We start from the raw sequence: 26,832 nt of genomic DNA, 5'->3' as shown, positions 1-26,832 counted from the left end.
TTGCTTATTTTATTCAACCATCAGCCCAAACATATTCAGTTTATTGTGATATATGACAAACAAAGCATCAAATCCTTACATTTGAGAAGCTGGAACCAGTGTTTGTAAAAATGACTAAAACGGTTAATCGCTTATAAAAATAGATGCTGATTAATTTTCTGTTGATTGACCTCTCTCTCTCTCTCTCAAAACCTAACACAGCAGCGGCAGATGGCCGCCCACCATTGAGTCTGGTTCTGTCCAAGGTTTCTGCCCTCTTAAAGGAAGTTTTTCCTTGCCACTGTCACCAAATGCTTGCTCATGGTGGGATTTGTTGAGTCTCTGTAATTAATATTGTAAAGAGTACGGTCTAGACCTGCTCTATAGGAAAAGTGCAATGAGATAACTTCTGTTATGAATTGGCGCTATATAAATAAAATTGAATTGAATTGAAAATTGACTAATTGGCGATTAATCAACTAATCGTTGCAGCTCTAATTTCAAGTAGCATTCAAATAAGGAGCGTAGCGTAGTAAAGCCATCATTCTTGAATCAAATTTAGTTCCACCAAATCGGCCAATTTTTAAAGCTGTTCATCACTGAAGTGAAATACTGAATTAACATGTGAAAGGATTGTGTGAGAGCATCGTCTCTCTGTGAGTCATGCAAGGGCCTTTGTAGCATAAATCCAATAAGTGATTTATATGTGTAGTTTTTTTGATTCTTGCTTTTGTATCACACTGTGAGGTACAGAAAACATCCCATTTTCTGAATGGGCAAAGCGCTCCCGCTTTGCTATTGGAAGTTTTGCTATTGGAAGTTATGCCATATTTAGCAAAGAGTGTAACATTACTGCTGTTGGCCCAAATTCCCTCTATAACATATTTGAGTTCATGCATAAAGCAGATCCAAATCTAAATCCATGCTTATGGCTCTGCTATTTGGCCTTATACCACACATAAACCTCTGCCTCATCTGGGCTGCCACGACTTTGTTTACTTAATTTAGCACAAAACATAATTTTCTGCAAAATTGAAGCAAGACACTATCCGTGCTTTATATGCAATTATTTTCATGGAAGGTGTAACTGGCGACTAAAAGCCTTTAGTGACATTTTAGAGATCTTTAGACAAGGGCTTTTCTCAGGCTGCTTAGATAAACAGACAGCAAGTAGACATTGGTTCAGAATAAACAGAGAATAAACAGAGGCGCAGGGTCAAGAATCTCCACGATTGTAAATTTTCACTTTGAAAAGCCATACAGACGTAATCTACAGCTGAGGGTGGAGCCATGTCTTGCGCCACAAAGACCATGTGAGAATTAGCACAGTGCACCTCTCGCCTTCTCTCACTTAGTGTTAATGAAATTTGAAACGGCTGCTCTGACAACTACAGCAATGAAATTATGGTCTGTCTGTACAAAGGAAAAGTCCTTTAAATACCATAACATCATTGGGATTACAGCATCCTCCCAGTGAGTACATACAAGGCTAAATCCACAGAGACGACTCCAGAATATGGGTCTGTTTTGCCAGAATTCACAAGCTCACCGCTGCCAGGACAGGTGGCAGTGAAAGCAGCTCTGGCTCATCGTTATTCCAAATATTTCTCATCTGCACGCCCTCCTGTGAAGGGCTAACAGCAGGCTCCTATTTTTACTCCTCAGCAAAGTCTTTAGACTATATCGGGTGTGAGTGTGTGTGTGGGTGACTGCGTTAGTGTGGGTGGGTGGCAGCGTAGAGGGTTAGAAACTCCCCTTTGGGGTTAAATGCCAGGCATTCTGGTATGTGTCAGCCTTTGTTATGCAGTAGTTTACGTTTCTTAAATGTTTTTTTGGCTTTTAATGCCTAGGAATAACAACAGATGAGGATTAAATCTGAAAATGTGAGCTAAAAAGCAGCTTAGGAGTGTATCCAGACAGTGAAGTAGTTGTTTTGATATTCAGCAGTTTGCTATCAGTTCATCTCTGGGCTTGCCCCTTTACTGCCGCCCTGTCACTTATACTAGTAAATGTTTAAACTGTTATTACTGTTGTTCACACAATACATTCCATTGGTCACTTTCTTCTTTGCGCTCCAGAGGCATACATTAGTGGTCAGAATTATCTCACGCTCCTATCACTGCTGAGCTGATTGGCTATGACATCATGCATTTTTGAGGCCAGAGCTGAGTGTTTACTCAATATTGACTGTTTGAATGAGCAACTGTAATGTGGTTCCTTTGGCAAATTTGCATCCTGGCCCATTTTGCTGCACTCTGAAGTAAATGCAACATGACTTGTATGTTTGCTCAAGGTGATCATTAAAACTTCCTGTTTAGCTGCCTCTTTCTGTTACCTCAAGGATACCTCAAGCATATTGGCACACCTTTGCCCTAACTGTAATATTGCAATATTGTCGAACCACATATAGAAGCCACAAAACCACTGCCCGAGTAGTCTGGCACCGCTGCTGATGTTTGGCTGTGATCTCTAATTACTGTTTGTGAGGTCTGAGTCCACATAACCCCACGGCAGCATAGTAATGACTGACAAAGCATTGAAAACCACTATTACTTTGGCCATGTCCCAGACCTCAGCTTCTCTCCACAGCGGCTAAGCCAGGTTATATTTAGGGTAAAACTCTCTTCTCCCTCAGCAGGCACACAGCAGTCATTTGTAGCACCGTGGTTAACCATTGAACACAGTCGGCAGGGTGGTGACGGTGGTTTAAGTGCAAACGCAGCTTGGTCCAGCAAAACTTGCACTCTGCTGTGACTCAGCTGTCAAGAGTGTCACTTTATTGTTAGGTTCTGGTTGGCCAGAAGCCATCCTTAACTGTGTAAAACATTTGAAAATTCATTGAGAGAATGTAGACAGTGTGCGTTGAAGCAAAAGGAGGCTGTGGTGTGAGGTCTTGTCTGAGCCCAGTGTTCCAGAAACAGTGTTAATCTCCCACTGTGGCGCACATGAATGTAGCGATCCCTAATGCGTGTGGAGGTGTGTGCGTTTGTATCTGGGAGGTAACCCAACAGCAGCTTCCAGAACTTTATGGAGTGGAATTTGTGTCACATTTAAATTCATACATCACTGTGGAACTATATCAAATTCATGCATGGCACACATGCCTTTACTTGTTTATTAGTTTATTAGTCTGGAAAATCACATTGCTTTATCTCTGTGCTGAAAAACACTAAGCAGGAATTTGTTTTCAAAGAATTAAATGCTGAATTCATGTCAGAATTGAATGTAACCCACCTTGAAATGCATTTATCTCCATGACAAAGCTAAACAGTACATAGTACATCTCAAACTGTCATGATAATGTATTTAAATCACAATCATGCAACAATGTGCTAAAATGAAATGTGATTGCTGACCGAAGCAGTCTTTGTCCAGACCTGAGGCCTGGATGATTATATAGTCAGAGGTAATAAATGTATATATGTCCAGTAGTCTTAGGTTGACAGGTCAGGAATTAGGGATCGATTAGCTGTCTGCCTGTGTACCTAAACTGTGCCCCCTATTTGGTGGATGACTGATAGGACTATGTTTACATTTATTTCCGGACCAATTGGTAAATTGTTTTTTACTGGAATGCAATGAAGATAAGCTGGAGAAAAAAGCAATAATGCACTTTACATGGGGTTTGGTCACATTTATAGCACACCAGTGATATTCAGTCTGTGTGGATGGTATTTCAGTGTGAGTTTCATACAGTTTTGACGCAAATTCTGTATTTATTGCTTTTAAAGCGAACCTCCACTCTGCTTGTCGGTATAGAGATGAATCAACATAAAATAATGAAGGTTTTGCATTTCATTTGAGCATGTTTTACACACATCGATAATTAAAAATAATGTTATGTGTGCAACGCATGAGGGATGCCATGTGCATCAGTATTATAGAAGACAGTTCCTATTCTCACCTCTCTCCTTGTCAGGTATATGAGTGGGACAGACGTGTGATATTCCTTAAAAAAAAAACGAGTATGTTGGCGTCTTTCAGCACATTGCCCCTGAATCTAGCAGCAATCTCGTGTCCATCTCCGATGGTGCCAGTTTCCCTCTGCTAATAAAATCGCATGGTCACGGTGTCATCTCATAGCTGTGTCAGCCAACCATTAGCACTGTCTGCGCCTCCCACCCAGCGTTGCTGCTGCAGCTCCTGGAATATCTGTTTTATTCTCTCCTTCCCATGGTTGTTAAACGCACACAAGCCTTTCTTTATGATGGCTGATGAATTGAGTCATTGTATTTGAGTGTTATAGAATATAGCCACTTGGCACCTTGCTCTTACTTGATTCTCATGCCATATGGCCGCAAGGTTGTAAAGTGTATCGTAGGCAGCTTGGGTGGTCCTAATGTTTGATAAAAGAAGAAATAGTATCAGTGCTTGTCTCTGGATTCTCTAGCATCTGGCCAATGGTTCCTGAATATATTGTGTGTGTGCAGGTGCAGAAGTGTTAGCAGGTAACAAGGTTCTTATACATCTCCAGGGCATTATTGTGGGCAGGGGAAACTGAAGGTGACAGAGTGCCGTCTAAATATAGTCTAACTAATTTTTGAATGCTCGGTTTCCTGCTGCAGTTCTGTCTGTCTTCCCTTTCCTACTCGTTTCTTATCCCTGGCATGGGAATGGCAGTAAATGCACAGGCACCGGGGTGTTTGGGATTCCTGGCATGGAAGCCCTGCTCTCTTTTAGCATCTGCAGAAAGAGGGATATCTTGTGTTGAGAATTAGCGTGGAGTTCCGTCTTTGGTCAGGGTTTCACCTGTGGAACAGCCTCCTGAGTCAGGTTTCGGGCTCTGTCAGTGCCTCGCCTCCAGTGAAATCAAGATCGTCTCTCGAAAAGACTGAGGACCCAGTGTTGTCTGTCCGTCTTGTCTTTCACAGGCATGTTGTTGCATCTGTTTCCCCCCCCCCCCTTCCTGAACCCCTCCTCACCAGACTGGAAAATACCAGCCAAATTGTCCAGATACTGTGAATCACTTTCTCTCCACCGGTAGGGAATCTCCTCCCATGTGTTTTTATTTATGGAACTACAATTGTACTTTTTTTCCCCAGCTTTGCATGTAATGGGCAAAACTACAGAATTAGAGCAACCATTACAAACAGAGCGGAGCTGATGCAATTATGTTTGGCAATTATGTCTATGCAGAATATGGACAAACATGTTGGAGCAGTAAATGATCCCACATGGTCAAACCAAGTAATAAGACAGTACTTGGTTATTTCCTGTAATCACAAAAACTGCCATGGCAAGGTTATTCTCTCACTATGGTAGCTTGAAACTCTGTCAGTCACATCGTGGGAGCCCTGTCAGGTGTGATTAAACTTTATGAAACTTTTCAGTGATGTGGAGAATACTGTCACTCACCATCTTTTGTTATTATACTACCCCTTTGTTCAGGAAACTGCTAACAGACAATGATGTAGTGTTCTCAGGCCTGACATATTGGTCGAACCACTCAGGCGGTCAGGTTCATCTGAGCCTGCGACTTGGTATCTAGCACACCTGCCAAGCTTCAAGGTGGGTCCTTTTTCTACGTGGCATAATTAAGACTTCCTGTGGGATTTCATGTCTTTTCTCACCTGAGAAAACAGGGCATTAGTGGAGACTGGATAAACAGGTTGAAGTCTCAGACTGGCTTTGTCTCTGTACCGCCGCTGGGGCTGAGCACTGTATATTCTTAGCGCTAGTGTTTCTCTTGTGGCAGATTAAGGTGTCAGGTAGAATAATGGTCCAGACGAATTAGACACATTTGTGGATTCAGCTCAACCCTGCACCAAAGTTTCGTAAAGGGTTTACCCTTTAGAATGTGATATACTGTGATAACCTTTCCAAAAGCGTTACTTACAGAAAAGAAGGGAAGGAGTTGTAGAGATGGGGTAAGTGCAAAGGAAAAATTAATTCAGTGGCCACACAGGTGAATGACTCTAAATTGAGCCCCTACTATGAGGTGCTTGTATGTCTTGTCATCTGGACATAGATTTGACCCCCATTATCATTCAGCTACGTACAGACAAATTGTGTTATCTTATATCTGCAGACAAGGAATTGCACTCGATATTTGATGCATGAAAATGTGGATGATATTCAAGTTTTATTCATCTTCTGTCTGGGCTTCAGCAGTTCCCTTATAGCCACCCTGTCAAAGTACTCCCCTCAGCCCCTATACAAGTCATCCAGAACACTGCAATCTGCCTTGTCTTCAACCTCCGCAAATTCTCCAGTATCACCTCCCTGCCTCCACTCCCTCCACTGGCTGTCTGTAGCTGCTCATATCATATTCAAAGCCCAGTGCTGGCATACCAGCCTTTGAAGGCATCTGCACCCCTGTACTTCCAGGCCTGTGGCTCCAGCCCTACACACCACACCGCCCCTGCTACAAGAAGCTCGCTCTTTGCTACAAAAAGCCAAGTCATCCTTTGTTCAGTTTTGCCCTTTTTTCTGGCTCCCAAACGGTTGCAGCGTTCCGGTCTGAACAGCAGAGTCACTCCCTTTCTGCGGCTGTAGGCTTTAAAGTTTATTTTTTATTATCTTGCGTCACACATTTTTCTTACATGGACTTTCTGTGGTCATAGGCATACAAGAAACACTGAATTCTTGCTCTCCTTGGCTGTATTTTTGTTAATCTTGGAATTAATGTTATTGTATTGTTGCACATATTGTATGTCCCTCTGGATAAGCATGTTGGCCTTTAATGTAAATAGAGATAACCTAAAGGTCTGCTCATGGGTTTGAATGACATTTAATGCACTAGATTAAAGACTGATCTTGATCTACTGTGGTTTGGATTGTACTTCATTTATACATTGCATTGGACAAAGGTGTCTAACAAATGAGTAAATGTAGGATCAGTATCCACCCAGCCCGAGGTTTCTGCCTCTTAAAGGAAGTTTGTTCTTGCCACTGCCACAAGTGCTTGCTCATGGTGGGATTTGTTGGGTCTATGTATATAATATTATATAATAAAGAGTACGGTCTAGACCTGCTCTATAAGAAAAGTGCAATGAGATAACTTCTGTTATGAATTGGCACTATATAAATAAAATTGAATTGAATTACATAGGCCTGTTGTATATGGATGGTGTAATCCCTGGCCAATAGGAGTGCAAGTGAAGGTTTCTTAAAGAGTGTCTCCATGCATGTGTAGATCCCTGAAGGCGTTAAGTATATGGGAGTTTCTCAGGAAGGTCAAGTGGGAGGGTGTGACCCTGACTGAGGAGGTCAAGGCCACTGCCCCCCTCTGATCTACAACCTCAACATAATATCTCACCCTCTGTCAGTGGGGGATTGAGTTTCAGATGGGTCTCACTGCCTCAGATCTGAGACTTGGGCCCACTAATGTGACCTCTCTGTTTTGAGGTCTACAGTTAATATACATTACTGCGACTGAGATGGTGCACTGTTCAGTAACCTTAGAATGAGACGGAAAATAATTGTGTCATTTACAGAACAAACACAATTGAAAGGCACTGTATTTTGCAGGTACAGCTAAATGTTGTGTAGGACAATCAGTTTGTTGGAAGCTGAGGCAGAAATATTGCACATATTAATGGACTGTGCATTAGGCCCTGCATTTGAACATTTTCTACACTTGTAACAAGTACAATATGGTACTATGTAACTACTATGTAAATTCCATCATATCAGGAGTAGTCTTAAAAATAAAGCATGTGTTTGGATCAGCTGCAGTGTTACAAGATATTTAGGGAAGCAAAGGTATTCATAAGATAAAACATAACTGATTGCAAAAGTTACGTAAACCAATGGTGGTGAGGTAATTTGCTGACATGTGGATTAAGTAAGTATTAAAACGGCTGAGTATGTTCATAACAGAGCTGTAAATGCGTAGGATGCAAGAATTGAAGCCATGCAAAAATAAACTCTTCATCTGCAACTTGTTCCCCATGTACGATGTGTCTGGTTGCTGCTAATCAGTAGTTAATCAGTGCAGTTTGCTGCATTGATTCGGGTGGGTTACGTATTAGATCAAAAGGTTAAACACAAACTGACAGGAGCCAGACCTGGTGTAATTTGGCTTTATATTCAGAAAGTTCAGAAAATTTGAACCTATATGATAAAATACAGACACAGTGCAGCATTTTGACCTTTCCTACTCAAGAATCAAAATTCAGATGTTACAATTCAGTATTTCAGACCAACTTCTTCTCAGTTTCAAGCCATACTCATGGTTTTGTTGTTAGTCAGAGAAAAAGTAGTTAGTTCAGAAAGTTCAGTTCAGTTAAAGGTAAAAGTTCAGTTTAATTTTAGAAAACAGAAACTGGATGCTATATTGGTCATTGTTTTAGAGTTCACTCAAGCATGTTAAGAGTAAATTGCAGTCAGCATTTCACCCAACCCTCCCATGCTGCCCACCTCCGCATCTGGTCAGTGATGAGGTCATATGATATTCTATTACCATTTTGAAAGGGGAAATTAGGCTGTTTGGAAGACACACTAAAGAGTTTAGCCCATAAGAGCACTCAGGCATATTACAATGTGTGCACTTTGATGCCTTTGTAGTGGCGTGGTTTTGAAATGCTGATTTGGAGATTTCCCTATTGCTGCCTCCTGCCTGTTGGTGGAGTAGGTGTTAATTGCAATGTGTGGGGATGGACTCTCATTCACATTCATTGAGGCCGGGCCGGGGCCAGCGGTGACCCCCCGACAGGCTGTTTTTGTCAACGACCCATCCTTTCAGGCCCCCTCCTGCGGCGGTGCCTCCTCTTGATTGGTGAAGGAGTGAAAAAGAGGAACCCTGGCAAGCAATTCCCCTTGTTGTTGTTGTTGTTTGGCGTCGCCCACACACTCTTCCCCCTTGAAGGTCCTATAGCTGCAGGGGTGTTTGTGTAGGTTTGCCTCTTATTCACAGAAGTTCATTCACATTCTGGGAGACCTGGGGGTGGGCGGCAAACTGGCAGCAGGCCTTTTTTTTCAATGAATGCAGCGCACAGCATCCCGCAGGCCTTTCTCAGTGTTGCCTATAGATTCCTCAGTCCAGGTCCAAGGAGCACCACTGTTGAGCTGCAAAGGGAGGACAGCGGTTTAGAATGGAGGTGAAAAATGAGGTCCTCGGATGGAGGGAAAATGAAAGTCACGAGGAGCAGAGTGCATTGTTTACATCCTCCACTCCAGCCTGGCCTGCTGCCAAACCAGCAGTGGGCGATGTGTTGCAATATGAAAGCATGAAGGATTATGAGTATCAGGGGTAATGTTTGTGAAACTATTTGGTAATGCTCACTTTGTTCAATCACTCACCCCCCCCCCTTCTTTGATTCTCTGATCTCCTTGCTTGTCTGAGCGGGATGTACATGCTCTAGAGCTCTGCGAGTCCTCTCATTGTTTTGTAAATCTTAAGATGAGAGGGGATGGTGTTACTGTGTGTGCTAAGTCCCTGTTTGACTTCTTAACTTAGTTGCTTGTTTTCCTGCTTAGCCCTTCAATGGAGGGTTAATGAATACTTTATTGCCACTTTACTGTGTGGATCTTAGTGGCCGTATTTAATTTCCCCCCAAGGACGTCCTGTTGCGTTTCCCAGAGTTTCGGAGCAGCCTACTTTGCATTTCCTTTCTGTGAGAAGACAAACAGGCCTAGAGTCCAAGATGAACCGCTCTGACAGAGGGGTGGGGGTGAGACAGAGAAAAGGGGGCAGAGAGATGAAGGGAGGCAGGCAGAGTGCAGGCTAGGATTTCACTCCTACTTCTGTCCCTCCAAGCCGAATCAGTCCAAAGTCTCTCTCATGGGCTACAGTGTGGATCAAGTTTAACCCCCCCAATGCTTATGTTTTAACTTCCAGGATCGAAATAAAAGACAGACAGCAAGGTTGCTCAGTGAGGAATGCAGTTGCAGAAAATGTAGAAGAAGTTGGATGAGCTTTCCACGGTAGAAAGTTGACAGAAAGTCCTGTCAGCAACAGTACACTGTTGGACACGTCCATATTCTGTCACTTAACTGGAGTTCAGCTCCTCTGGTGTGTAATCAGGCAGACATCCATACATTTGTCACCATTGTGGTTGTATTTCTGCCGCCTTCACTGCTAGAACAAACATCCCAACTCCACCTCAGGTCGGTAATTACTGATATCATCACCCACCTTTGCAGTGTTTCTCTTCTTCTGCTCATAACTCTGTCAGACGGAGTTCAGTAATGCAGCTCAACTGTGACGAGTGTTTGCTATTTTAAAGCCGGTAATTAAGTCAGTTAACCTCCCCTCTTTCCATCATAGTGCACGACCAGAGAGGGGTTCCTGGGGGTCCCTGCACCAACCTCTGTCACGTTTTGGACCCTGTGGTGAGCGATTGCTTTTTAATGGAGGCCTCCCAGCAGAAAAAGAAATGCCCTAGTGGAAGCAACCTGAGGGAATGTTTAAAAGACTGGCAAAAAGAGCAGCACTTCCTGTTTTTTTAAATGTGGAAGCAGAATTGAGTAAAGGTAATTGATCGGAACTAATTAGCAGTGGAGAGATAAATGATGGTTAGGTGAGATGCGGCGCTTTTAATGACACACTGTGGGGATGGAATGCACTGCGGAATTAGCTCTTCAGTGAGTGTGTTGCGGCTGCGCGCCCACGGTAAAGCTCAGTCATGTGTTTGTGTTTCTGGGTTAATCTCCAAGGCACCTTAGGACTCACTGGCTGCACTGGAGCTTGCGGAAATTGTTAGTAAATCAAGTGAATTTTCCGACATGACTTTTGAGTTGTTTTTGAGCTACGTTTAGTGCCTGAAAGATTTCTTTGCATTGGAAATAAAAAATGACTGTTGGCGGAGTGCCCGTTTTGCTTGTTCCTTTGCTGGGACGCAGCAGGTGCTTTCAGTTTAAATTCAAACACTTGCTGCATGTGACAGTGTATGATCCTGCTCGTTGTGGTCATCCGCTTTGACACAGGGGCAATGCTACTGTGGTGCAAGTTGTCCTATATGTGGCCTCTCATCTGTTTTGTTTCAAGATGGGGAGGAATACTGCATCCAAAAAACTTCCATAACTAAAAGTTATTACACGAGGACTCCATTTATTGTGATTTACATGGTTGAAGGAAAAACAGGAGTGTCTTCTGGCTGGAGCTAAAGCAACAGTACATGAAAGCTCACTGAAATTAAATCAACAAGGGAGTATAAACCATGGGATTTTTAAATTATATGCTGTTTGAGTTGCATAATACCAGCTTTTTATTTTCACCTTGTCAAAACATGGCAGGAAGAAAAACCGCTTATAGAATCCAAGATCCAAGTTGTGTCAAGTTCTAAAATAAGCTGCAGACACCTGAACCGCTGATAGATGCAGCGATCACTCTTTTCACAGCTGGGGCCGACCTCTGCCTCTTCATCCTTCGTAGTTTAACATGTCCCCAGTTCTCTCTCTTAGCAACATGCTTTAGCTGCTTGGCAATGGTTGCCTCTTGAGATGTCAAGAAAATTCACTTTCATATGTTAACCAGAGAGGAAGTCTGAACAGGCTGTGAAAAGAGCTGTCATGACCCCGGACAATCACTGACACACCTGATAGTTTACCTGTCGAAGAGTTTCCTCTCCTTCTTAATTTTCCTCTATAATTTGTGAGTTTATTGTGATGGATGCTTTCAGGTGATATTAAATGTGTGTTGATACGCCTGTGGACATTATCATTCTTTTGTCAGTGGTTTAAATGGGATTACAGGGCAATCCCATTTAATTAAATGCTATTTCCACAGGAGATGTAAGATAACAAGACCATGCCAGTATACCATTAGATTTTTATTCTCTCTAATGTGGGACACAATTGATTTCATCTGAAATTAGGATTGGCAAGAGATTAATGTTATGAAGGGAAGTGCTACTGTCAAATGCTCCATTTCAGTGGAACTTGAATCTGCCGCCTTGGTTCAGACCTCAACCGTCACATGCTTGTTAAATAGGCCTTGAGGTTGATTGTGATAAATATCATCTGAAAAAACAAGCCCTTGCCGGCAATACATCATTGTTAACCTCAATGGGCTGTGGAGTGAGCGAATATTTATGAATTTTCTCTCCTTCATGTCAGGAAAACTACTTGGAAAAACTGCTGCTATAAGAGCTATGTATTATCTTATCTTAGAAATATAGAGTAAAGTGAATATATGATAATGTGCACATGTAGAAATGTCTTTTAACTCATTGTCTGCATCATAATAAAACAATGAGTGTTCCCAGATCTTTTTTTTCTGTGGTACATGGCAGCTCACCCACATTATATTGCTGCCAAACCAAGCGTGGTTTATACAAACTGTGAAATGAATAATATACAGCATGTCTTTAAAGGATCATTCCAATATCGCATGTCTTACTTCTTTAACTACAAATTTCATGCACTTTAGTGCTGACCATAATCCAAACCTTGATGTAGTTTTTTAGATTTCTGAATGTGTTTGTCATGCTGTATCTGTCAGACATCCACCAACATCAGTTTGGTGTGAAACTTGCAGAGACGTGAAACTTGTTTGAGATCATGTCAGCTTCAATTTTAGTCGAAGTTATTGTTACATGTTAAAAATTAACTTCTGAATAGCAACCTTTTTACTGCAAGAAACTATCAAATTCACATCTCAAAGTCTGTGTTTGCTTATACTTGGTCTAGAAGTTGGAGGTTTTATGAAAATAAAACTTATCATTATTGTAACTGTAATTGTTTCAGCGAGTTTCAAGCTTGTGCAATACAATTTTCATACAGAAATGATTGAAAACCTGCTTGGAAGTAGACAAAGAGCATAAAAATCTAATAACCTGTTTGTTTTGGGAAAAAAAAAAAAGGTTGGCAATTATCGAACACATACATAATTGGTAGTGAATGGGCTAAAATATGCAAGAGCACTGGCATGGCCTTTTAAGGGTGATGCACACCAATTAATTTCCCACTGTTCCCACTGGTGATATACTGCAGTTAATCACACATTATTTCCATATATTTTCGTTGCAGTGAACTCTCGCTGGCTGGGATACAAGCCATACTTCTCTGATGAATACTCGACATTCTCAAGATAAACTTGCCTGGGGAATCAGATTACTCTCTCCTCACACAGAGGTTCCACAAGAGCTCTGTTTTGACTTGTCTTGCTTAATTGCTCTGTCAATTAAAATATTTTTCAGAAACATCATGCGGGAGGGGCAGGGGCCGGGAGGATCGCGAGAGGCTCTGTCTTGTTCACAGCTGTGCATTGCCTGCAGTGCTGATGCAGAGAGAGTGAGAAAAAGTGAGGTTGGGTTGCTGGGGATTTAAAGTGGTGAGCAGCCAAACCCAAGCATTAGGTGTGTTTTCCTGTCCAAATCAGATTCACATATTATTCCGAGATAGCAGCACCTTTATCAAGATGTAAATGCAAAGTGTATAAAGTGTGAGATAAAGCTTAGCTGGAAGTGCTTTTGATTTAGGGAGTGCAGATCTATTGTCAAGTAAGATGGACTTTTTAGGAAACTGTCAGAGATGGAGCAATTTTTAGCAAATAATAATAATAATAATAATGATGAAATTAATGGATGAAGTCACTTAAACACAAGGGAAGCGTGTGGCAGTCACCTTTACAATTAACTTTAAGCCTGCTTATTGAAAATGATGTGAAGGTTACTGCCATGGCTTTCTGTGTATCTACTGTGCATGAATGGGGCCAATGATAACATGCCATATTAACTGCTTACACATTGGAGTTCTGTTTGGCAAAGTGTAAAAAATCTATTAATGTTGTCTTTTGGGACAAGAATGATTCAACCCATGACGGGTTTCATACTAAATTTACGGTTAATTGCTGAGTACTGCAGGGCCACGAAAGCGTGTGAGAACGGGGCATTTCCCTCCACAGCAGAGTTTGCTGGGTCTTTGGTACTTAATAGAGCCTAAAGCTGAATTTGTATTTGTTTTATAAGGGGTAACGGCGTAGTTCTTGAACCGCTGGAAGTAGCTGTGGCCGTAGCTACGCCATACTGAAGGCTATGCCGTAGCTGACACGCACCTCCTCAAAAATGTAACGGGGCTCCAGCTGTAGTTGTAGACATTGTTGAGAATGAAGACAACATGAAGTAAGTTTTAAAAAGTCTCCATTATCTTCTCCTTTTCAGCAAGACACGTCTAGCAAAGCCATCTTCCCTGCAAGCCTTCTGCGACCACCATTTTCTGTCACAATGAATGAAACAACATAAATATGACTGCATAGAATATTCTTATATTCAGGAAGGAAACTAGGCAGACCCTACCGCCGTCGCTTGTATCAAAAAGTGAATGACAGAAGGTAAACACAGTTACTTTGAGGAATATAATTAAAGCACGATACAGGAGAGGTCCCACCAAAACACACACCATCCACCAGCAACACACTGCATTGGCCAGTTAAATACGTACAAGCAGACATTCCTGGCATATTCTAGCATTAACCTCATGATAGCTAAGAAGGAGGATAAAGCACTGTGCAGTGTTTTGGCGACTGATAAGCCTTCCAACTCATGGATGTATCACTCAAACTGAACTTCCTACATCATATTTAATCTTCCCCATACCTGTAGCAACACGCCCCCACCAACACAGACCCTTGAGTTTTTTTTAACACCATGCTATGTTTGGTCTGAACACCCACTAAGGTCTTAGCTCAAGGAAGCCCTCAAGGTCCGTCAAAGCAGAACATTGCCTCAAACTGGGATAAAGTAGAGATAACTGCAATTATCTCAGTTACACTTGTCTCCCACTGAAAAAACTTTTGGGCCTGGGATGCCTCCTCCCCGCTGGTTTCTTGTCTTTACCATCTAGGAATTCACTCTGACCAAAGCTGTATTTCAGCCACTTTGCAATCTATACTTCCGACCTCTCCCGTAGCTCATTACCTGCTGCCAGAACTGCTCGAGAGGAGGGCTGCAGGGTCACAGAGTAGGATATCCTGCCTGTCAGTCAAATGTCTGGGCTGTCAGGTGTGGTTCGCTGTTGCAGAAAACCTAAGTGGGGAAAGACTGACTAGTCATTAAAATCTCGCAGGGAGGCAGAGTTTTGATTTTTGCCAAACCTCAGTATATTTCCACAGCTGTCAAGCTGTCTGTATGTCTTTCTGCCATGTGTGGATGTCACCTCAGGCACGACTAAGTCGAGAGAGACAGGCTTCCTCTGGGTTAATAAGGAAGAGGGATGATGATGGGGGGACAGAGATGAGGAGTTGTAGGGGGGTGCGATCTGCTCTTCTTATCTAAAAGTGTTTTCTTTATGTAGACCCACTGCTGACTCCGGGTCATATGGGATTAATATTGTGACCAGTGGATGGATGCAGAGGAATTTGATTAAATTAAGAGTTTCTGCGCACAGAATAGATGCACCACAGGTTTTAGTGTTTTTTTAAGGAAATGCATGCTGGTGCTACACCACTTTTCCTGTGACTCTGAAGGAATATGGTATTGAAAAACACATCATATAGTCTACAGTGTTTGTAGTTGCGGTTCTCTGACAAAAATACTTTCTACCTGTAATCTCAGTAGCACTAGCCAATAGGGAAAGCAGGCAAAGTGAGCCTGCTGAGGGTCATGTATTGCAGTATAGTGAACTTGTTTGCTCCACTTAGACTTTTCATTTACTCTTCTGCTCCCGTCGGCCCTCTCCTCTCTGCCAGCCTCAAAAGTTATAAATGACTGGATTTGGGAGGCTTTCATGGGTTTGTGTAGGGGAGTCCCTTTGTAAGCTACCAAATGTTTGGGGTCAAAGCAAGGCTATCATGCACCCAGAAGAATCATGGATGTGTGAAGTGCGAGTTTGTTACTGAAATGATAAAAGGAAGTCCTAGAGGGATGGCATATCATACCACTCCAAAAAACTACAGAATGGTTGTTAGAGGGAGTGTGGACCTGACGAATAAGGGTGAGTATGCAGAAAGATACATAAAGCTTTTTTTTTTACACCTGGTTGTAGTGCAGCACTACTGGAAAGTGGCAGCACTGACCTCTAAGTGCACTCAGTCTCTCTGGGAGATTGCAGCCTGTGACAGACCATGATGCCGCCCCATTAGCTGAGATAAGGCAGGCAGGGATTGAGAAGCTCAGATCAATGAGTCATTATGAGGAGTGCAGCGCTCGGGCCGCAAACGCCGCCGGAATGGGATGCTTATAGTCATGGCTTAGCAGCAGCCCAGCAATCCCTCAGCAGCTTCCCACCAACCTGCATTGAGGCCATGCTGGTAGAAAAACCCAGCAGGCTTTTCTCTGATTCCATGTCAAATATGCTATCCAGGAATAATGAGAGAGGGCATCAACCTTTTCACCTGACACTTTTCAGATTGCCAGAGCAGCCAGTACGTTTATTACCTTGATGTGGTTTACTTGAATTCCCATTTATGATTCTGATTTTTTGTGGAATGCTTACACGAAAGGTTTGGCTCTCTTCTTTGCCCCGTGGTCTCAGGCGTCCTTTCATGTGAAAAAAGGATTTAGCTTATAATGAGAAGAAAACTTTCTGGTAAAAGATAGATACTTAACAGGTGTTTTCACCCGGATGAGATCACTGTTAAAAGCTTTTAAAGGATAATTCTGGTTAATTACGTGCATACCAAGAATATTGATAGTAATCTCTCACTGCACAGAAAACTGTGTGCAGTGTGCAGAAGGTCAAAGTTGAACCAGGAAGTTGGTCTGTAAACTATGATGGATGTTTACAACAGACAGAGAAATGAGACTCTGTATGCAGTTGCTTTATCAGGCTCTACCTCTGGCACAATTTGTGGTGGTGACACGTTTTTCATAACAGTTAGATCATTGTTGACCTCTCATAATGGCTCTGACAATTTGTTTAGTGCTCATAATGAATAGAAAATTTGTGATGCGCTCTTAACAGCGACATCAACAAGTGAGTGGACAATGGCCACTTGTTTGTGGTCATCATGCGTGACCAACAACATTATCCTTACACGCTGGTCTGTTGTGTCCCTGTGTTGGCAGACGACAGCAAGATAGATGCAGGAAACATTTAGTTCAACTCTGTGTCTTTATTTTAGAAATCTGTTATTGCAGTTTGATGGGTTGTATACTGAGACCCCTCCCTCATCCCACTCTGCTGCATAGGCTGCCCATCTTCCCTGAGGCTCAATGATCCCTTAATAGCCACTCCGCTGTGTTACTCTCTGACTACTTTTTGGCTGATATTGATCAAACTTGAAAGGGGAGCCCTTAAGTGAATGTGTAAAAAGTCCTGGTAATCAATGATTGACAGTTGGTATTTCTCTCATCAAGGTCACTTTGCCAATTTCAGTGCATAGAAGAGCTGCAGGGCAATCAAATGATGAGTGAGAACGAGGGTTTTGTTTTGTCTCTTCATTTTGCTGTACCAGAGGGAGGTCGAGCTGAGAGAACGACTTTCAATCACAGTAGTACTTCAGCTCCAAGAGCACGACAGAGCATGGCTTAAAGGAGAAACAAGGATAATCGATCTTTGTGCTACTAGCATATCTGCACCTGGCTAGACATAATGCTGCAGGGATGTGCTGTTTCAGTCCGCCATTACAGCTACAGCTAATTGAACTGGGACACAACCACAGTGCTGTTTTTGTGCAGTTAATTTCAGTCAGAATGAGTACATCGCACTTTTGAGTGTGTTATTCTTAGCCATTTGATTCCTGTAATATATACACATTGTTGAAAAGAAGATGTATAGCTCTGTGCTTAGAGCTCAGCCAAGACAACCTGTGGAGTGGCGTTTCACCCCCAAAAGGTACTACACATTACTGTTTAACCTGGTTGCACCTGAAGTCACTAAATACATTTTGACAAGCACATTTCCTTTTCATGTTTTTTTATATAAAAGCTAGTGACTACATGTGGTCCTGCTGGGCTGTTAGTGAAAGGTAAGACCCATCAAGTTCACCACTTACGAGCTTAATATTACATGTCCATATAGCTCCTGGGGCACCCAGGCAGCAGAGTTTTGTTTATAAACGTCCCACCTTATCGGACTGATTCTGTTTGGCTGGGAATGTGAGAAAAACGGAGAAGCCTCCCTGATTTAGAAAGCATATTGCCTGAGTTGGGAAAGAAATGAAGTGTTTATGGTGAGGAAAAAGAGGCCGTACTGAGGGGGTTTGAAGGAAGAGAATGAGGATGCTTTGGCTGTGTGTCTCTCTTTTTCTCTCCAAGGGCTGAGGTTTTGGTCAACTTTGCCAAAGCAAACACCTCCATATTCCACCTCAGAGGAACCAATATGAACCTTTCACACGCTTCTTGCTTTCGCCTGTTCTCTACCTTCCATCTGGACTTACTTCATTTCTACTTAGTTTGCTTGCTGGGTTTGTATGTGTAGAGGAACTGCTGTAATGGACACTTTCAATTTGTATCCATTACAGCATTGTTGCATCTCATGATTACAGTGTGTTTAAATTTCTCCAGCTGCCGCATGTCTAAACCATCACGAGTCACACTTGTTGTGTGCGAGGTACTTAACGTGTGTGTGTATATGTGCATGCTATGCATATTATCTGTACATGTGTGTGAGAGACAGAGGAATGAGGCCCAAGAAGACACGCACACACACACACACACACCTCCCTCTCACCCACTCTGTTGCTTCTCTCTTTATCCACCTCCTGCAGTTATCGAGCTGATTTTATCACCCTGTTAGCTGCAGGGAGATTACCAGTGACAAACTGGGATGGCTAAATCGGCTTGGTAAACTCACTGACCCTGCAAACCACCACCCCCCCGTGCCACTATCTTCTTAACACCACCTTACATGGTCGTAGAGCGTGGTCTGCAAAATGAAAGTCTTAACACAGATAAAGCACTGTAATGCACTCATATAGTGCACATTTTTTTGTAGAGGAAATGAAATGGATTTTCTCGATAACAATTTCTAAAAATGGTCTAGGGTAATGGTTATGGACAACATCCAAGTATTAATATGCAAATGTTAAAGTCCCCAAATGTTCCAAAACTCTGGATTACACTTTTAACCAATGTTTTTACATTAACCAAAATAAAACCACTAAAAAGACGCAGAAACATAAATTGGTCAGTTGGGGACAGCCTCTCCCACCAGATGGATTCCTTTTCGTCTTAAGGGAACCTGTTATCTCGTTCTGACTCAGAAAGAGGATAAGAGTGCAGAGCCTTAGAAGGCCCTTTAAAACGACCATGGTTTACGTACAGCAGGCTTATGGCATCAGAGAGCATGATGGAATCTGTGGCTTTTGCCCTTCAACGTCTTCTTTAGTGGCTGCAGAACTGTGCTGGTTCAGAAGGGGTAAGGGTAGGATTGTGCTGAACAGAACTAGTTCGTATGAAAGGTGTCGGAAATCAAATGTGTGTATAGCAGTTCCGAAAGGCATTCATAGTGTTGCACTCGGTTCACATGAAAAGTGACAGAAAATAGTTGTGTCAGGAATAAAAAAAGAGAGCTTGAGAGAGAAGTTCAAACCCTGCTTCCTTTCTCACCTCCACACAGCTGGCCAATAACAGCGTGAAGTGGGTGTGAATGTTGGATTGTCGGGTTTTGGGAAAGTTGTAAAAATTGTCGGACACAGTCAGAAAGGTGTGTTCGACAGGCATACTGGCAGCTTTAGCCCTGTGACCCTCCATTCCCATGGGAGCATGTGTTAGAGATGCAGACCATTTTGGGCTTCCCCTGGCTGATGGGCCCAGCAAGGCAGCGGAAAACACAAAGCTGTTTATAAAAGGCTAATCGCCTTAATTTCAGATGAGCGCCCTTTGAATAGAGTGATGAGGCAAAATGCAATGATGCTGCTGACATACGCATGGAAAAATGGGATTTGTCTCCTAATCCCACTTCCTGTCCCCAAGGCCTGGGAATCGGGGGTGCATCGGAACTCAACTGATCGCCTGCCTCTGTTCAAAGAAGGTATGAATGAGGGGGATGTCCTATTAGCCTCCTGCTTCTGTCAACTACATCTGCCAGTGAAACTCTACGTGGCAAATAAAATGGTAAAAGCTTTCCTGCCCCAACCCACAACTTCTCCTTCACCCAGCCCCCCAAGGAACAGGAAGATATGCACTTACTCAGGGTGAAGGAGCAGTGGGAGCCTTGTGGGAGGAAGAGACCTGGAGCAAAGCCACAATGGCTGCTGTCACAATCTGTCCTGCCTTCTTGTCAATCTCAGGAAGGGGCTAGAACAACTGGCCTCCCACAATGTGACCCCACATTGCTCCAACAAATAAGGCATTCATAACCACAGGGCATGATAGTGGGTCACTGGTGTCACATACATTAGATTGCTCTATCCTGTGTCTGTTCAATTGTAAATCTTCCACTGGCCTGTCAGGATGCACCTGAGAGACACAGAGATGCATTGTTATATTGATACATTTTGCAGCACTGCCTGACGTAGTTTTCTCAGTTGTGGATTCAAGCTGCCAAGAAAGCCTTTTTCTTTGAATTCACTGTTTTCAAGGAGAAGATGTTGCTCCATTGATACAAATAAAAGTTACTTTCCTTCTTTGGATGGAAACTACTTGGACTGCAGAGGATGCAGACTTACTTTACCAGAGCACAGCATGGAAAACGGTCGACATGAAGTTAATAACAAAAAAGAAAATTGAAAACCTCAGCTGGAAGTCAGCCTGTGGCAGCTTAAACCTGCCTTTTTGATGCCCTTTGATGCAATTTGTCATGTCTGCCAGTTGACATTAGCATGATATTCTCTGTCATACCAGAAATATCACAAAGATCGACATTTAATAATGTTTATGTGAGACAGCATCATTCATGATGAAAAATAAATGTTTTTCCATGGAAACCCCTGAGCAAATTCTTACAAAAATGACAGATCCACTGTAGATTCAGCTATTAAAAAATCACTTTGTTGCTGAAATTTGACAACAGCTTTCAAAAGTTTGAATGAAAGTGAATTTATAGGCTGAATTTGTGGCATTAAGTGCTCTGGCACAGTGGATTAATTCCGCTTTAATGGCCTACTGTCCTTAAACAATGTTTCAGACTGTCCCCTATATGATTTCTAGTTCTGTTTTTGGTTAAGCACAGCAGGGTTTCAGTATTCATTCCCATAGAGCCTGAGTTTAAGACCTCTCCATTTTCACTAGCTTTAAGATTTTACTGAGAGAGGGAGACTGAGAGAGATCTTCACTACAACAAGGTAGTAATGGTCTCATTGCTGATGTAGCTCCCAGGTGCAGACACCCTCTGGAACCAGACAGCAGAACTAGAGACGGTAGAGTGTGTCTCTGCATCTGAGTGTGTCCAGTATATGGGGATTATAGTCTGACATGAAGCTGAGACATGCCAAGATAAGGGAGGCTAAAGGTAACATGGCTCTTACACTCACTGCTTTATGTTTAGTCTTTGTGGCTGCTCCCTCAAAGTTATTCTGATAATTCTGCAGTGCTGTTACTTTGTTCCTCTTATACAAAGTGAGTGCACGCTTGCCTGTTACCTCCTCTGGCTTCTGTCCTATATCACCATTAAAATGAATTTACCATGCTAAATGTACTCAGGAAACCAGAAATATGCACATAACTGTGGCTAGACAGATACCATATACCAGTGATTCACTGTTTCACGGGGTGTAGTAATTCACAGTCTTAGTGCATGTGGATCTCTGCTGAGCTGGTTCTCGGGGCTGGGAAGGGTTAGACTGATGGCAGATAGGTGACAACCTGGAGCCCAGTGAGTCATGCTCGACCAACACTCTCTCTCTTCCTCTTTCTTTCCTTTACCCCTTTTGAACACAGGCTCATTGCGATTCTGGACAGGCCATCCAGTAATGCCACTTTACCCCAGGCAATCCCTGTTTCCTGATTCCACTCAGGCTGAGGAGAGATAACCCTGACCCTGAGCTAATCCCAGATTAAACCAGAACATAAAGCGCTGCCACTGCTGCCCAGCGTCCTCTGACCTCCTTGTGTCTTCTGGCCCAGGCTGCAGCAGCCCTGCTGACTAGCACTTGCAACAGCAAGGTTTTATCCTGTCCAGAGCAGGTTAGGGCATTTGTACCATTTGAAATAATCTAAAGAGCTCATTTTGCTTTAGATTTAGGCAGCAACCAGTAACTTTTTGGTAGAATCTCCTGTGACTGAAAAATGCAATTGATTCACAGCAACAGTGGGTATGTAGAGGTTGCAGAAGGATTGCCGGTATTGACATGTGGAATGGGAACGGGGCAAGATGTGTCACTGTTGAGCTGGAGTCTGTTAATAAAACACATGTCAGTTAAAACAGAGCCATGTTTGTGCAGATGTGTGCGATTAGATCAAGACTCTCATGGGAGGATCTCCTTCCCTACTAGTTCTCCACATTTCATATCCTTCTCAGCTGGAGCTCCACCTTTATACGTTTCTGCAAGACTGAGGGAGAAAGGTGCTCATTTGTTTGGCGAGAGAACTCAGGTCCAACAGTGCACTTTATTGGCTTTAAATGTATTAAGGGTTCTAGTTTGAGGTCTAGACAAGGGGAAGATTAAAAGAAGAGACAGCGATTGTATGTGTATGTATTGTTTAACCGATTTTCTGTACCAGAGCACATCTGTCTGCTGTTCCATGGAGACAAATGTGTACCTCCTCCCTGCACCCACCCCCGCTCCCTCACCCTCTCTGCCTGTCCATCAGTGCTCTGGGTTTGGCAGGCAGCAGGAGAGGGGCTTAGGTGATGTGAGCCAGAGGCCCTGAGATAAGGCCATCTCTTCGCATGAGAGCTCATCAGAGCTGACAGTGAATACAAATTGGTTCCATTAGCGAGGGAGGGGGGTTGGACAGAGGAGGGGCGGGGCACTACAGTGGCTCCTAATTATAGAGCAGGTGAGCCCCCCAGGTCGGCAGGGGAGTGGCGCGGCGTGGGGGTGCGGTGGTAACGAGGTGGCAACGTTGGTAAACAGTACGGTGTCACGTCTCACAGTGCATCATGGCGCAAGCTCTGGATATTGTGAGGTCAGGAGTGGTGGTTAATGATGTGTGATATGGGATCGCTTTTAGTGCGTATTATGACGGATCACATTCAACATGTGTTGAGACAAGAGAGGGTCACATCTTTTCCCTAGTGAGGGAGCTCACAGCAACAGAATACAAACAGCATGCCATGAATAGCCAAGTAGCTTCACTTTATTGTGGTTTAACAGCTGGTAAAGCCCAGCAGGGAGTCAAATCCCTTCTATTCTAAATTACAATCATAATTTGATGCCGTGTCAGACAGATTATGATAAACATGTGATCATGTTTCCAGTATGACTGACAAATTACAGCCTTTGAGTAGACAAAAAAAAGCACAGTTTGTCACCATAATGATGGTTAAACCAGACAACAAAGCCGAAAACCTTGAAGAGGGAGTCTTTGGAAAGTCTAAACAGGAAAACGTTTTTTAGTTTCAAATCCCAACGCCTGGGCCACCCCGCCTACCTGAGCAGCGCAGGTGCGTCGTGGAACCTCTTGCTTTTCATTTCGGCGCCCATGTTAACAGGTTAGAGCAGCACCACACAGCCTGCCGTGAGCAGCGTGGGCTGCAGCGGCATGTCAACTAGCGATTCGGCGTGCCGCCTATTATTTCTGCGTGACACGCGTGGTTCTCAGCAGAAATAGACAGTGAAAATGATCTGTTGATAGTCATAATGACAATGAAACATTCTATAATGAATGGCCATTAACAAAGGCAAACTCAATGTAGAAAGATAGGGCTGGCAGGAGCAGCGTCGCAGCAGCAATCTGCCATGCCAACGAGTCTGTGCAGTGTTTGACTTAAGGCATCAGTATGCTTCAACCAGTCCAACCAAGTGCTTGCCATACCCCCGCCTTTGTGGTAGTAACTACACTCAAAGTGATCAATATGTTTAATGAGTAAATTTGAGAAATGCTGCCTTCATTGAGAAAGGCTGCACTTAAAATGTAAATATAAATATTTTTCATTCAAAATGTACAATGAAATAATTTTATATTGCTTAACGAGCAACTTAACACCCTGTTTTAGCTTGAACATGCACACAACATTCACAAACTCTGAACCCTGACACTCACAAGGGTCTAGAGAACAGAATTACTGGATTTTCTGTGGAAAAATAAAAAACTTATGTTGCAATGAACATTATAAAAAGGGACCAGGATCAATAATGTAATAAAGTGACTGTGCAAGTAGTTTTAGTGTTAAGTTACTCTTTAAACTGAGACAGATAATCAGGACTAGTAATGATGATCACAGAGATTTAAACAGTGTTTTCAGTTTTGCAATAAATGCAGAGTAGTGCTGTAATACCGTTCTTGGTGTCATGCCTGGTTAATTTCACCAAGTTAGATGATAGCGAGCAAAGTTGCTTGTGTAGATACTTTGTTTGTATGGGGCAGGTGTTTGTACAGGCATGCTGTTATGTCTGTGTTTTCTCTCCTAGCAGCAAGCCGCAGAGCCTGTCTCTCCTCCAAGATGCTGACACACACACACACTCACACACACACACACACCCAGAGGATAGCACATCACAAAAGATTACCATTCCTTTGTGCGCCAGGCCCTTTGGCACTACCAGTGGGTCAGATCATATCTCTAGATCCTGTGCCCTTGCATATTTGTTATCTGCTGAATGACGCGTCCTATCTGATGTGACACAGTGGCCGAGCCTCTGACCGCTTTTATTATCCTCCGTCCCACAGAGTGACTAAGCTGAGGCGAGCAGCTGCTGCGTTCACATGCTGTTATCGCTCCTTTTCATTTAGCAGCACAGCTAACCTCATACCCACTCTCCAGTAATCACACAGGCATTCTTTAACAACTGTGTCACTTCTCTACTGGCTTTGAAGCGTGCAGCTTACACAAACCCAAATAACTCATGTAAATGTTTGACATGAAGACAAGTTGTGTTGAAAGGAGCTGTTGAAGGAGAGTGAAGGAAGGCGCTGTGGGCTCAGAGTGTGGCTGATTACAAGTGACTCTGCTAACAAGATAGCAGTGCAGGTGCCAGTTCAGCCTTCCAGTGGCCACACACTCCATATGCAGGAGAGGGTTCTTTAATTTCCATCTTCATGATTGTGAGCTCAGTGATCGCCCCTATATTAGGCACTTCCTTATCCTGCAGATACAGGAAATCACTGAGAAAGCTTTGCTAGATTAAGATAAGAGAGAGAACCACAGCCGCTCTCAGATCCAGGCGTCTGGATACAAGCCAACTTCGCTCTAAAATCTAAAAAACTTTTTACAATAAACAAACTGTACTCAAAAAACTCATCTGAAAACGCATCGTCACATTTTGTGAAGTGTACGAACAAAGAGCTTGTGTTTTTTCTGCTTTTTACTGCTTTGTCAGGACACTTTTAAGGAAGGTGCAAATTAATTTACGCCCAACAGTTAAATACCACACAGCAAGTCAGTATGCCCAAATAAAATTTGCTTGAACTAAGTAGTAATTTTCCCAACGATTCGCTTGTTTGCAATAGATAAGTAAACATACATCTGCTGAACAACATTAGAAGGCCATGTTACAGTAGGATGAAGACAGATTGACACAGTACTCCGTGATCACACAGCAGATATCATCTTGATTCTCAGGTTCATCTTCTTTTTTTGGCAAACATAACAAACAACCTAGACTGTGCTCAAGACAACAGTCGCACCTTTATACAGGTACAGGGGCAGCAGACACTTCCTAACTATTTCACTGACTAAGACTAAATTAACGAGAAAGTCTGAGACTTCCATAAGGTAATGCAAGTCATGTCGAGCAAGTCTCTTAAACCTGTGGCAGTGTCGCCTGTGGCGTCTCAACTCATTACTGCTCCTTGTTAAAAGTTGACCCAACTGGGCAACCTTGCAATTTTCCAAAAAACGTCTCTAAAGCTATTTTGTGCAGAGCTCCATCATTGCTGTTGAAATGAAGTGTGCCTTCTGAAGAGTGTTAAGACTGTCTTCACCGGAGTTTTCCTCCTCTGCATTGACAGCATTCAAAATATTTGGCCAGGATTCCTGACAAGTGCTGCCTTTGATGTGAGAGAGTATGCCACCTCTCCCGCCCCCTCTTAAACACCCTAATTCTCACTCCTGCCACTCCGGTGCGTGTGAACTAACGCACCTCTTTCTGACAGGTTGGAAACTGCCTCAGGACACTGCTCAGGTAGAGCAGCTTGTTTATGATGTGCCTGGGGCTACTGCGGTATTTCTCTCGCTTTATTACACAACCTTAGAAGACTGAATTAAACCCTATTTAACACAAGATTTTTCAATTTAGCATTATTTCAGTAGGATAGAGCATAGCTTATGTGTTCCAGCTTTAGTGCCTCACTGTGATCTTGCTGGGATCTCAGGACAGAGGGACGGGCTGATGCAGTGGCTGTCACGCGTTCCACAAGGGAAAACCACAGACCCGTGAACTGAGCAGGTGATTGCTACACACTTCGCTCCACATTGTTCATCGCTCCCTTCCTGTTCAATGTTGAAGCAACAGACCGCAAACTTTTGTCTCTTCCCATCCCCCATCCTCTGTACCTTTCAGTAGTTCTCTACAGGGAGTACTGTAGTGCAGGTTTCAAGCAGCAACATGCTCTGCACTGTCATTGGCAGCGGCCTGCACTTTTAATTTACCCAATTTGAAACCAGAGAAATATGCAGTGGGGTGGAACACCCATATCAGTGTCGTATAGCGAGCGTGCTGTCAAGTGGCAGGATGTGTGTTTACTCCCTCGTAATTCTCTCTCTCTCTTCGATGTTTTGTTCAAACACACAGTCCAGAGTTTTCCATGATCCAATCACTTCCCCGACGCTTCTTGTGAGTTTGCCAGGAAAGTTACGAGTGGGGTGGGCTGTGTACTGTTAAGTCACGCTGGATGCAGTAATCGTTCCTTAATGAGAGGAAGTTCTGATGTTACCAGCGGAGTAGGATGCATTAACAGCTGAATATGATACATAAAATCCAGTCTCCTCTTTCCCTTGACAGCATGGTGGGAAATCATTTCATATAAAACAGCATTAACCAAT

The 26,832-nt window shown here is 43.1% G+C and overlaps 1 protein-coding gene across 4 annotated transcripts in view; it reads left to right on the top strand.

The window, feature by feature from the left end:
• The window catches only part of sema3fb (sema domain, immunoglobulin domain (Ig), short basic domain, secreted, (semaphorin) 3Fb), a 62,183-nt gene that overhangs the window by 5,238 nt on the left and 30,113 nt on the right, over positions 1-26,832 (top strand). The window lies entirely within an intron of this gene.

The sequence above is a fragment of the Siniperca chuatsi genome, linkage group LG2, assembly GCF_020085105.1.
Source record: "Siniperca chuatsi isolate FFG_IHB_CAS linkage group LG2, ASM2008510v1, whole genome shotgun sequence".
Taxonomy (NCBI): domain Eukaryota; kingdom Metazoa; phylum Chordata; class Actinopteri; order Centrarchiformes; family Sinipercidae; genus Siniperca; species Siniperca chuatsi.
The sequence above is the reverse complement of the archived record's forward strand: the minus strand, read 5'-3'. Positions and strand labels throughout refer to the sequence as shown.